Source organism: Ailuropoda melanoleuca, chromosome 7 (assembly GCF_002007445.2).
Source record: "Ailuropoda melanoleuca isolate Jingjing chromosome 7, ASM200744v2, whole genome shotgun sequence".
NCBI lineage: Eukaryota > Metazoa > Chordata > Mammalia > Carnivora > Ursidae > Ailuropoda > Ailuropoda melanoleuca.
In genome coordinates, this window is record NC_048224.1 from 21122621 (window position 1) to 21136389 (window position 13769).

The following is a 13769-nucleotide window of genomic DNA, read 5'->3' on the forward strand; positions in this document are numbered from 1 at the left end:
CCAAAGGAAGTATAATGCAAAAAATGGGAAGATAAGTCATCTATTTACACACATAAAAAATATTAATCTGTCATGAATTGACATCACTTATGTTGTGAGAAATCAATAAAACACAAGCTTCAGCATTTTTATAGACTTTCATTCATGCATGCATTCATTCAGCCAATATTTGTTGAACTACGGAAGACATTTAGGCAAAAGGGATTCAACAGAGATCATTTGCTTCTGTAGAAGCCATGAATCTGTGCTAAAAACACAAATTAATTGGACAATCACACAAACCTATTTATTATTGTAAACTACGATACCCATTGGAAAGAGAGAAAAATAGTATACACTATTGTTGCCTATCTGACAGCCGTCACTCCAACTTCCTTTTAAAATAACCACACTTTTATGTGGTTAAAATCTTTTTTAAAACCTTCCTTCCTGCTGGGATGCTCTTGATGTGAAGGATGTGAAGCTCGGAGCTCCAGCAGGTATCTTACCAAGGTGACCAAGATGAGAAGCTGGGGATGGCAACTAAAAAGTTTTCTTTCTTGCCATTGTTCAGCCACTAGATTCACCTCTTCTGTGAAATTGATAAAATACAACTATTTGCATAATACTCTGTTATCTGAAGCTAAACACATCCTATTGAAAATAGGTAAAAAAACAATACAAAATATTTTTCCAACTAATGTTTTAGGAAGGTTATCAGGAAGTTAGATTTTATTTTCCCAAAGTCATTTTTCCCTTCTGTAATACTGTATGATTTATTGACTACTTACAGTGTACGAGAATCACAAGTATTTATTTCTAATTATTATAACATTTGAAGAGAGAGATATTATCTTTTTTTTCTGATAAGGAAACTGAGGTGTAAACAAATAAGTAAAAATTTTCAAGATTGTATAGCTAGTGAATGGCAGAGCCAGAATTCTAACACATGTCTCAATGACAGCAAAGCCCAGGATTTTCCCAATAAGTCATGGTAAATATCTGATCACTTTGATATTTAATTGATTCACCTATTGACTTATTATTAGGAAAATAGAAAACAATGAAACTCAATTAATTTTGCTACAGAATTAGCAAAGAGTAAAGAGGGAGTAAGAGCCTCAGATCATATACTCACTCACAGACATAATTATTGATGTCATTTTTAAAAAATATATTTTATTTATTTATTTGTTAGAGAAAGCACAAGCAGGGGAAGCAGCAAGTAGAGGGAGAAACGGGTTTCCCGCCGAGCAAGGAGCTCGATTTGGGACTCAATCCCAGGACCCTGGGATCAGGACCTGAGCCAAAGGCAGATGCTTAACCAACTGAGCCACCTAGGTGTTCCACCATGTTGGTTTTTAAGTCAGTGAAATTTTAAATAAACTTAAAGATAAATCCAAATATAACTTCTAAGGAAACTTTATAAAATCAGGAGTAATGTAGTAATTCCAAATATACTCTGCAACTTAGGAATTTTTTTTTCTTTTCCTGAGTAGAATAGAATTCATCATAAATTTTTATCTTCTCTAAGAAGTTGTAGGCAATTTAACAATATGAAATGGATACATTTAAATCTCTAAGTTCTTAGTACAAGAAAAAATATTTTAAAAAATTTAGTCATTTATAAACACACATGTGCATAATCACTAGAAGCAGTTCTCAGTTACCTCCATATGACTGTTCATATTTAGCAATATCACATTAGTTAATTATTTTAAATGGGTATTTCATTCAAAGCGTTAGGTGTATATTAGAAAGAATTAAGGTTGGCAGTACTGCTGTCTCCAATTGCCAGAGGAAATGTTACTTTTCATCATTTCTACCATCACCCATAGAAATTTAAGCTATTGTTCTTAAAGTCTTTAAAAATAATTTTTAATGAAATTCTGAGTTCTCTGCCTCACTAATACAACCTGTTAAAGCCAACAAGGCATTTTAGAACTGTTTAGGAGTAAGTGAACTCAAGGGAACAATGTTTTCCAGGGAAATGATAATGGGATACAGAGCCTTTCTTTTCTGGGTCACTAGTTTGAAAGTAGCTCAGGTTGTAAGTGATGGAAAGTCATTACTGTTCAATGGCCTATGTGAAATTAGTTGGTGGTTTCAGTGCGGTTCCTAGTGAATAGGTGTTCACATCCCAATTGGCATTAATTGACATGCATGTTGACAGTTTTATTATGAGGAAGGGCTACAGGCATTGCAAACCTCATTTTAGAGCACATCACACATAATAGCATGGCCGAGGGAAGGTATATCTCTAAGAATGTAGCCAGGGTAAGAGTCTGAAAATTGTTTCTCCTCATAAGTTCCTTTGAAAGGTTTCTTTGGTTCTCTGAATTTTTACATGGCAAAGGTGTATTGATAACACTGATCTTGTCTATCTCTAGCATGGTTGCACATTCTTGGGATATGCTTTTTAAAATCCCTAGTTATTGGAAACATCTGTCCACAAAACCAATAATTGTTACTTAGAATCCATCCAAACACTAGTTCTTAATCTTCTTAAACCAATTAAGTAATGATCACTTGGCTAGATCTAGTAATCAATATTGTTTGTTCTTCTAGATGATGATGAAGATATTCCACCTATCTGTGTCTGATCTTTCCTAATTATTTGACACGTATGTTCCCAGGGCTGGAAAGCCATTAAATGGGAATCTCAGGTATTCCATCAAGCAAGCAAGTATGTACTGAACAGAGACAGTGCTTACTGAATGTTTCATATGGGAGAAGTTGGATAGTATTATCCACTAGACATAATTCTCTCTCTCTCTCACACACACACACCAATTAGAAAACAAACATGCATTTATTGAGTACCTATTATTTTATTATTTTCCAGGAACTTTAGGCTTCTTCAATATGAGAGTTCGTTTAATAGTGACAAAGATCATGAGGGTTGTCATTAATTCAATTTCATAAGTGAGGGAAGAGTCTTCGAGAAATAAAAGAGCTTATCTGTATTCCAGTGGCTAAATCATAGGGTCAGGTTACACATTCTATGTTTTCTTGACTTCAAAATCTTTGGTTATTCCACTACATTAATACAGGAACCAGATTTCGACTTATGATTTAGGAGTCCATAAGCAAGTCATTTATACTCTTTTAGATTTTTTATATGTAAATAAGAGTTGAACTAGATGCATTCCCAAAACGCTCTTAACTGTCATAAGATTCTGACAATGTTTTGATTTGATGATACAGACAATAATTGGAATCCTTAAAGATGGCGTTCTATTTATAGTACATCTTTTTTTTTTAAAGATTGTATTTATTAATTTGAGAGAGAGAGAGATAGAAAGAAAGAGAGAGAAGGAAGATGCAGAGGGGGAGGGAGAGGGACAAGCAGACTCTGTACTGAGCAGAGAGCCCAGTGTGGGGCTCCATCCCAGGACCCTGAGATCATGACCTGAGCCAAAACCAAGAGTCAGATGCTCAACTGACTGAGCCCACCCAGGTGCCGCTATAGTGCATCTTACTGGTAGGTCCTATACAGGGTGCAAAAGGAAAATAGAGTCACTTGTTTAAATGCTAAGAAACTTACATTAGTGATTATTGGGTAAAAACAAGTTACATGTAAGAAATAGGTCAAGAATGGCAATGGACATTCATTACTTTGCTAAGAGAAGAAACCAGTAAGCCAAACTCTGATAGGCACATAAGAATTTCAAATTCATTCCTGTTTAGAATTTGTTGCTACTACTCCCCATTTAGAAGGCTCTAGGCTCAGAATCCCAAGATATGATGTACTTTCTTTTTCTCATGTCACAGTGAAGAAAGACTACATTGTCAGATTCCCATGTGAGGATACTCTCATGAATGTAGTAGAAATCAGATTGGGTCTCAAAGAATAACAGTATCTTCCCAAGGCATATGACATAGTTTGGGTATTCCTAGACTTGTCATTCTGATTTCAGAATTACTGAAATTGCTGGTGAAAAATGTTTCTATCTTTTTTTTTTAAGTGAATTGCACTGGGTATAAACCAATATAGGAAATAAAAGAAATGAACTATTATTAAAATCAGCTACATAAAATGAATGGGAAGTTTTCACATCTGACCAACCTGTTTAGCTACAATGAAAGCTGCTATGAGACCTCTGATACAAATTTTTATTAATCATATGGAGAATTATTAAACTATTAATTCTGTGCAATGTATTTACTTATAAGTAAACACCAAAAGAAATTGGATTTGACCAAAAAACTTTTAAGCTCTTCTGCTAAAATTGCCTATAGAGTCATTTCATCCACTGAGGATGGGTTTGGTTTGAGGGGACAATAACCAGGTATGGTGAATTAAATAAAATATTCCAGGTGAAAAATATTATTTTTCATCAAGTTGACATGTGACTAAAAGATCATATGAGTGATTTGTGTGTCTGTGAGTTATAAACTAGCTCTGATGACAATTCCAAAGGAAGAAGATCAAAAAAATTTAAGTAGTGTTAGAATACTAAACAGTGTCTGAAATCTTCTTGAGGTGGCTATTTTGAAAGAAGAGTCAATCTGAGTTTGTTTCCTAGAGTTCATAGTCTCTCATGGTTCATTCCCCCTTCTGTTTAACCCCCTCCTTCTTCTTCCCTTTCTACTCCCACCGATCTTCCTACTTCTTATGTTCCATAAATGTCGATTATACCTCAATTTAAAAAAAATAAGTAAAAAATAAATAAAATGTAAAATGTGGAAGCAAAAACAAATAATTATCCACCTATTTTTGTTGTTATATTTAATTTTTTCATTAAAGAAAATCTAAATCTAAAAAAAGAGAAGATTCAATCTGTATTTCAGTTTTTACATGTTTAGTTTTGTAGGCTTTGCATGTTAATTTTATTCAACAGTCATATTAGGTATAGAAAGCAAATACAATACACCCAAACTAGACATATTAAAATCTGTTAATCATATACAACAAATCATGAGAATGAGCTTTTTAAAAAATTCAGTCAATGGTTAGTCAAAATTATTATAGACTAACAGTGTTCTCACTGCTAAAAAAACCCACTAGATCAGGCCATCAAAACCCCAAATTTCTTGTTTTGTGCAGCACCCTAAGCAAGATGATATCATCTTATCATCTTCAATTAATATCTTTAATTTTCATAACATTGGTAATAGACTTATTTTGAGGGTCAATTAAATGTCACATACGAGATTATCAAGTGGAAAATGTACAAAATTAATATCTTAATTATGTTCATCCTCTCGTTGTTATATTTGGTGTTGTGTCAGATAGGTTACTATATTCAACCAACAATAGGTAGTCGATTTCAGAGGGGTGTAAACAGTAAATTTATTGTTTCATGTAACAACAAACCCAAGGTATTCCAGCTTCAAGAATGATTTAGTGACTCAGTGATGTTATCAATAATCCATCTTTCCTCCATTTATCACCTTGCCATCCTTATGATGGTCTTACTTCTCTTTGCAAGATGGCTACATTATTTCCAAGCAACACATCCAAATCTAACAACGACCAGAGAGCTAGAAAATAATTTTTTCCTGTTGAAGAATAAGGCTCCATTACTCAGAAGTTCCCTACTCCTAGGTAATCTTTTCTCAGTCTTATAGGACATAGCTGGGTTACATGGCAAGACCAAACCAGAAACTGACAGGAGAAGTAAGATTATCAGGAGGCATTAGACTAATTATGATTTTCTCAGAACTGGGAAAAGGTCAAATTCCCAGGCAGGTGACCATCTAAACTAAATCATGTCTTTGTTAGAAAGGTATTCAACAATACTTATCATATATGCCTATTGGTTAAGGGCTTTTGTTGTTTTTGTCACTGGAAGATATTAAGTCCTCATCTTGATTCCCAGGGGATGGGTGATCCAGTAGTTGTGTAGCTGTAAAACATTCATACTTGTTATTCATAACAAAACTCCTACATCTTTGTAGTTATGGAAGAGGCAGAATCCCCTCTTTCCTACCCCAACAACAGCCAAAGGACAACATTTGGACTCACAATTCTATACAGTCCCAATCTGCTATCTATATTTGATTGATGAAGCCAATCTGAATTCTTTCTTATGAATTTTTAGAATAAATGCTAAGTGCACAGTCTAGGAAGTTTTCACAAACATGTAAGTTGAATAACCACCATGTGATCATGGTATAGAAGCTTTTCTTCTCTCCATCCCTCCCACCCAGAGCTCTGTCAACCTCTGATCTACTTTTTGCCATTTCAGTTATGCATTCTCTAGAATTATGCAGTCTCTTGTGTCTGGCTTCATTTTCCATAATATTTATGTGATTATTGTATTTAATGCTAGTTTTTGTTTTTATTGCTGAGTATCGCTGTGCCACATATGTTAATCTCTTCATCATTTGATGTATATTTTTATGAATAAAGTTACTTTGAATATTAAACTTTACATCTTTGTGTGGACGCACACTTTCATTTCACTTGAAATAGGATTGTTGGATCAAAAAGTAATTAAGGGTGTTATACGCAACTAATGAAGCATCAAAATTTACATCGGAATCCTGGGATGTACTGTATGGTGATTAACATAATATAATGAAAAAAAAAAAGAAAAAAAAGTAATTAAGGCAAATTTATGTTTTCCTTTATAAGTATACATTTAGCTTTCTAAGAAACTACTCTTCAACTGTCTAAAGTGTCTATAGATATGAAAGATCCAGTTATTTTTCTTATGTGAAGTCATTGTTCAAATCATTTGCTCAATTTATAGGGCTGGTTTTTTACTATTAAGTTATAACAGTTCTTTAAATATGTAGGAGAAAAGTCCTTATTAGACATATGCATTTTTTATAAAGCATTTTATCTATTTATTGGAAAGAGAGAGAGAGAGAGAGAGAGAGAGAGAGTGAGCAGGGGGAGGGGGAGAAGCGGATTCCCTTGCTGAGCAGGGAGCCTAACACAGGGCTTGATCCCAGGACCCTGGGATCATGACCTGAGCCAAGGGCAGTTGCTCAGTTGACTTAGCCACCCAGGTGCCCCAGACATAATGTGTTTTGAATATTTTCTCATAGTCTGTGCCTTGCCTTTGTGTTTGTTTTCTCTACAGTGTCTTCTGGAGAATAAAAGTTATTTTTTCTTTTATACTTCTTGATTTTTTGTGCATCCTATCTCAAAGAAATTGTCTAACAAATGTCATAAATATTTAATCTTACATTATATGCTAGGAATTTTATGGTTTTAGCTCTTACATTTAAGATTATGTTGTATCTCAAGTTAATACTGGTTTATGCTGCCAAAGTTTAATTTTTATGTATAGATGTCCAATTTTTCTAGCATCATATATTGAAAATAGTATCCTTTCTCTATTGAATTCCCTTTGCATTTTTGCTAAAAATTAACTGACTATACACATTGGGGGCTGTTTCTAGCCCCTATTCTTTTCCATCCTTTCAACACCATGCTACTCTTGATTAATGTAGACTTATTGTAAACCTTGAATAGTATATCTCCAAGTTTTACTTTGTTTTTTAAAATTGTCCAGGCTATATGCATTTCCATATAACTTTTACAACTATCTTGTTAGTTTTAACAAAGATACCAGCTAGGATTTACTGAGGATTGTGTTGAGACATTAGATTAATTTGTGAAGGAATCTGAACAATATTGAATCTTCTAATGCATGAATATATTGTATCTAAATGTCTTTTTCAGCATTACAGTTTTCAGCATACAGTTCTTATATATATGCCATTAAAGAATGCCTAAATATTTCATATACTTGATGCTATTCTAAATGGCACTGTTCTTTCATTTTAATTCCTAATTTTTCATTGCTGTAGAAGAAAAAAAGGACAATTTTTTAATTTACCTTGTATACCGCAAACTTGCTAAACTAATTTATTACTCTGAATAGTAGCTTTTTTATATTCCTTAAGATGATCCACATAGAGAAAAATACCATCTGTAAATAAAGACTTCTTCATTTCCAGTTTCTATGCATCCTAAGTTTTTTCCTTGTATTATGGAAGTCTAAAACCTCCAGTACAATGTTGAATAAAAGTGGTAATAGTGGAAACCCTTGCTTTGTTGAGATTGTGGATGAAAACCTTCAGTGTCCCATTATATATAATATTAGTAGTAGATATTTTGTAGCTGACCTTCTTCATTAAGATATCCCTTTTATTCCTGGTTTGCTCAAAGTGTTTAATGTAAGGGGACTGAATTCTGTCAACAGTTTATATGTTGAGGTAATATTTTTCTGTTTATTCCGAGAATATAGTTAACAATATTAATTTTTACAGGTTAGCCTTCCATCATTAATATAAATCCAAGTTGGTAATGATGTATTAGGCTTTTTATATGTGATTGGATTCAGTTTGCTAAAATTTTGCTAAGGATATATTGCTTAAGGTCATAAGGGGTATTGAGGTGTATGGTTTCTTTTTCTTTTTCTTTTTTCCCCCTCCAGGTATTTGCTGTCAATAAAAATTCCAAATGAGTGTGAAACCACTAAATGATCTTCAAAAAACTTATGCAAAACTTGACAGATCTAAAGGAGATATGAAAAAATCGATTACAGAGTTCTAACAGGTGTTTTTTTAGTAATAGATGGAAAAAATTAGAAATAAATAATGTAGAATATTCAAACAATCTTATCAGTCTTGACTGACATTTAAAATATTTCACCAAACAATAACAAAAGACACATTATTTTCAAATGCTCAAAGAAATATGGCAAAATAGACCACATTTCAGGCCATAATACCAGTTTCAATATATTTAAAAGATTGAAATGAATATTTTGTGTCATTGACTATATGAAATTAAACCGAAAATGTCTTTGATGGAAAGATATCTAAAAAATTCCTAAATATCTGGAAAGTAAACAACATACTTATTAGTAGGATTTTGATCAAAGAAGAAATCACACATTGAATAAGAGAAATTATATTTAAATGAAAATGAAAACACAACATATCAACATTTATGGGATGGAGCTTCAACAGTGACCAGAGGGAAATGTATCCTATTAAATGCTTATATTAGACAGTAGGTAATATCTCAAAAGAACAATATAAGCTTCTGCCTAAATAAACTAAAAACAACAAAAACAAAACAAATAAAACTAATTTAAACCTACAGCTACTAGAAAAAAGAAAATAAAGACGAGCAGAAGCATATGACTCTGAAAACAGAACCACAATTAAAAAAAGTAAATACAAGAAATCAAAAGCTAGTATTTGGAAGAGATAAAAAAAAAAAACTGTAATAAGGAGAGAGAGAGAAAACACAGGTTACAAGTATCCAAAATAAATGAGGAGACACTGTGACAGTTTCCATAGGCATTAAAAATATATTTACACAGCATTAAAAGAACTTTGTACCCATACCTTCTAAGATGGAATGGATAGATTCCTTGAAAGATTGCAACTGCCAAATGCATTCAAGGAGAAATTATTAGCTTGAATAGCCTACATCTTTTAGAGAAATTGTATTCAGAGGTAAAATTTTCCTATAAATGATCCAGTTGCACACACTTCATAATAAATATTAGTTGTCATCACTATTACTTTTTCGTTCAGCTATTTCCTAAGTTTTTATGTAGTATGGACAATCCCCCACCTACAGTGGTTAGACTTATGATTTTTTGACTTTACTATGGTGCAAGGACACATACTTCAAATTTTGAATTTTCATATTTTCTCAGGCTAGTGATTTGTGGTCTGATATTCTCTTGCAGTGATGGGCATTTTTCACTTTCAGAACAGTATTGCATAAATCATGTGAGATATTCAACACTTTATTATAAAATCGGCTCTGTGTTAGATGTTTTTGCTCAACTGTAGGCTAATGTAAGTGTTCTGAACACATTTAAGGTAGGCTAGACGAGGCTATGTTGTTTGGTAGGTTATGTGTATTCAATGTATTTTTTACTTAATGACATTCCAACTTATGAGGGGTTTACTGGAATGTAACCTTATTTTAAATTGAAAAAGATCTGTATATTTTAATCCAGAGACAGCTCAAATTTACCCAATTGGCCAATATTATTTTTTTAAGGGCACTGTGACTTATTCAAATATCTTCCCTAACCTTGCTGTCTCAAAGACAATAATAGTACTCTTATTCATTTAATATGGCCTAGATTATATTTGTTTCAATTATTTGAAATATTAAAAATTTTTTCACATAATATCCTTATCTCCTCATAATGATAATATTGACCTTGTCTTTTTTTTTTTCAGAAACATTTTTTTTATCTCATTTACTGTACTATATTCCATATTGAGTAATCAACGCACTTCTTTGGAAATTGGCATATCTATTTATGCCAATTCGCATATCTAAGAGTTCCCCAAATTCCTTCCTTTTCACTACTTAATATCCTTAAAAAATTACATGAATAAAGAAGATTTAACAGAACAGTCTTTCTACTGTTACAGAATGAATCTGGAATATAAAACATGATAAAGGCATGAGACTTGTTCATAATATGGCTATATTGCTATAGGCATATTGGACAATGTAATTCAATAACAATTCTGGAAAAGGCATGTTTAAACTTTACTAAGTAGTGTTTTTTGAAAAGAAACAAATCTGCCTTTCAATTTGATTGAAAAATGCTTAACTACTCAATTTCTTCAACTAGCTTTGTTTGCATATAATTTAGTTCTGCTGCTTTGTGACTGTACATTTGCATTTAAATAGATTCATCTTCAAATGATGTGCAACATACAATACAAATGTGGGAGTGAGAGGCTATTTTGTAAAAGAAATTTTTACTGACCTGATAGTCCAAAATGCTATTAAGCTCTCTTTGACATTTTAAAAATTGTACAATGAATTTTATCACACCTATAACTCACAATGAAATTACAATTTGGAATGATTTCTCAATGTGTGTCTTGGATCTGACTTTCTGTCATTTTTCACCTCATTCTAATGCAGATTGACAAAACCTAATGTCTGAGCCACTTCCTTAACCTCAAATCTGGGTAGGGGCCGATGCAATTTAAGATAACTCAAATGACATTATGTACTCTTATTGATTTTTCCTTCTGAGTATCAGTGTCTAATTGACTTCTAATACTGGCCAGCAAGTTTCTCTCACATTATATATGATGAGTATTAAAGCTACATCCACTAAAGTATTAATAATATTTTAGAATCGAAGCACAGATAACAATAAGATCTTAGAATACTTACTCATATCTGAATTCTCACCACATTTTATACGCATGTGCCATAAATTACTTGTACCTGACTTGTTTCCCTGCCAGAAAGCTAGCTTAAAAGGCTATTACATAACACATTATATGAAGGCTTCTACAATATTCTTGATTTCAAATTTTGTTTTCTCTTATTTTTGTTTTATTTTTTTCTTTTTGGTCTCACCTTAACTGCCATTTGTATGATTTAATTTTCTGCTTAGTATACATTTTCTAACTTTTTTAAAGAAAATATTTATTCATTTATTTTAGAGAGAGAAAGAGTATGTGAGCAGGGGGAGGGGCACAGGAAGAAGGAGAGAATCTTCAAGCAGACTCCCCACGGAGCATGGAACTGTGGGGCTCAATCCCAGGACGCTGATACCATGACCTGAGCCAAAATCAAGAGTTGGCCACTTAACTGACTGAGGCACCCAGGTGCCTCCAGTTTCCAACTTTAAAATATTTTGTTACTTGTCTATCTCATTAGAGTAGGAACTACATGAATATATTATATTCAAGGCAGTTGAATTTATTCATTTGGAAACTACCTCTTTCTGAAAGGTCTTCCTTCCTTCTGTTTGTTCTTTCTTTTTTCTTTTCTTTCTTTTCTTTTCTTTTCTTTCTCTTCTTTTCTTTTTTCTTTTCTTTTCCTTCCTCCCTCCTTTTTTCCTTTTCCTTTTTCCTTTCCCTTTTCCTTTTTCCTTCCTTCCTCCTTCCTTCCTTCCTTCCTTCCTTCCTTCCTTCCTTCCTTCCCTCCCTCCCTCCCTCCCTCCTTCCTTTTCTTCTCTTTATTCGAAAGGTCTTTCTTTTGATGGACACTGATCTCTACTAAACCAAGTGGTAGGCAATAGCCAGAGCACTGATCTCTACTAAACCAAGTGGTAGGCAATAGCCAGAGCAATTAATTCTTAATGTAGGCTTCAATTAAATGAATTCAAGTTAAATGAATTCAAACTTGAGTGAAGCCCAAGAAGTAATTCCCATATGGAGTTATCGTTGACCTTTGGAAGTAAATGAACAAGAACTGGTGATAATCACCTTCAGACCCAAAGGAGAGAATCTGCCTAGTAGGAAGGACAATATCTAGAAAACTGAAAATGGAAATGAACAAAAAGAACTCCCAACCTGGTCATATCAAAAGAATGCTGAATCAAACTGTACCTGAAGATGTGCTCTGGAAATATATATTAACATGTTACAAGAAAATGATACTTTGCATAAGTTGCGTGTAACTGGTATCACCCTTCACATGTTAATAATTTCATAATTTACATATTTTCTCAAAGGAGATTATGCAGTGGTATGCTGATATATATTTAACAACCAGTTCTTTAAAACTAGGTCTGGATTTGTAATGTTTGCTGCTATGATCATGCTGTCATTGGACATGGAGTTAGGAAGAGAGTCACACAATCAGCTGTCACAAATCAATAGGAGCCAGTCGAGCCATACCATTGAGGCTAAGCTGTAGCTGTGTCCTAACTTGCTCCTTAATTTCAATAATTGTGTTTGTATGTGTGTGTTTGGGGGGGGAAATGGATGCTAGATTGTGATAAAATGGTAAAAATATATTTGAAATATAATATCTAAGGGTTTGTCTGCTATGCTTCAGAATTCACATATTATTATTTGAATTATGGAGAGTAAACAGAAATTTATTTTAGCAGGATATCATGAATGAAGTGTGGACCACGGGCTGGAAAAGAAGAGGTAGAGGCAGATACGTGCTGAAGCAAATTAAGCTTAAGTATCTGGAGGCTTCATTTCCGCAGGTCTCTTCCTGGACAGGAGAATGACACATGTACGCACATAATCACGTCTTTATAATATTGCAAAAGTTACAATATTTAGCCTGTATCATTTAAGACCGCTGTCTTTTGCAACTTCAGTTTTCCTATACTTCCTGTGGTGTGGAATGCACTGAGTGGCCATATATGTGTGCAGGTTCAGCTAAAATCCTAGTATATGAGGGGACAGTGGGCACGTAGATAGGGACAAAGGAGGGTGGTTGGTGCTGGCTATGTGAGGGGCAGCAGCATACAACACTTCTTGAACTCATGAAAAGCCTAATAATCCAAAAAATATGTGCAAATTGAAAGAACAATGGCTGAAATTAAAACACTGGAAATCACATCACTGAAGCAGTATGGAGAAGGAAACCAGGAAAGAAAACTCTAGAAAGGGATAGAGAACCCTACAGTGGCGTGGAAGTTACTGGAGGTCTGAGTTTGAAGAGGAAGATTGGTAAAAGAAGAGAACTGAAATGAAGCAATTAGATCTGGTTAATAAGAAGTTAATAAAAATTTACCAATTCGACAGTGTTCTAGGAGAAGAAACTGGATAACAATAAGACAAGGAAGAAATAATAAGTGCTGCTCTGGAGAAAAGAAGAGTAGACAACACTTTCCAAATGTTGGGGTGAGATGTAGAAATGTAATAGCTCCAAGATGATCCCCAAAGTTTAATATTAGATTTGATTATTCTACACACACACTCGAGTTAATCTATTTAATTACCCCGTATATGTACGTATACAATGTGCATGATTATTTCATCTCTAGTTACAAATCAAAGCAATACTAATTGGAATATTGTTAAAATTCTCACATTTAAGAGAATAAATATTTAGGGGCGTCTGGGTGGCACGG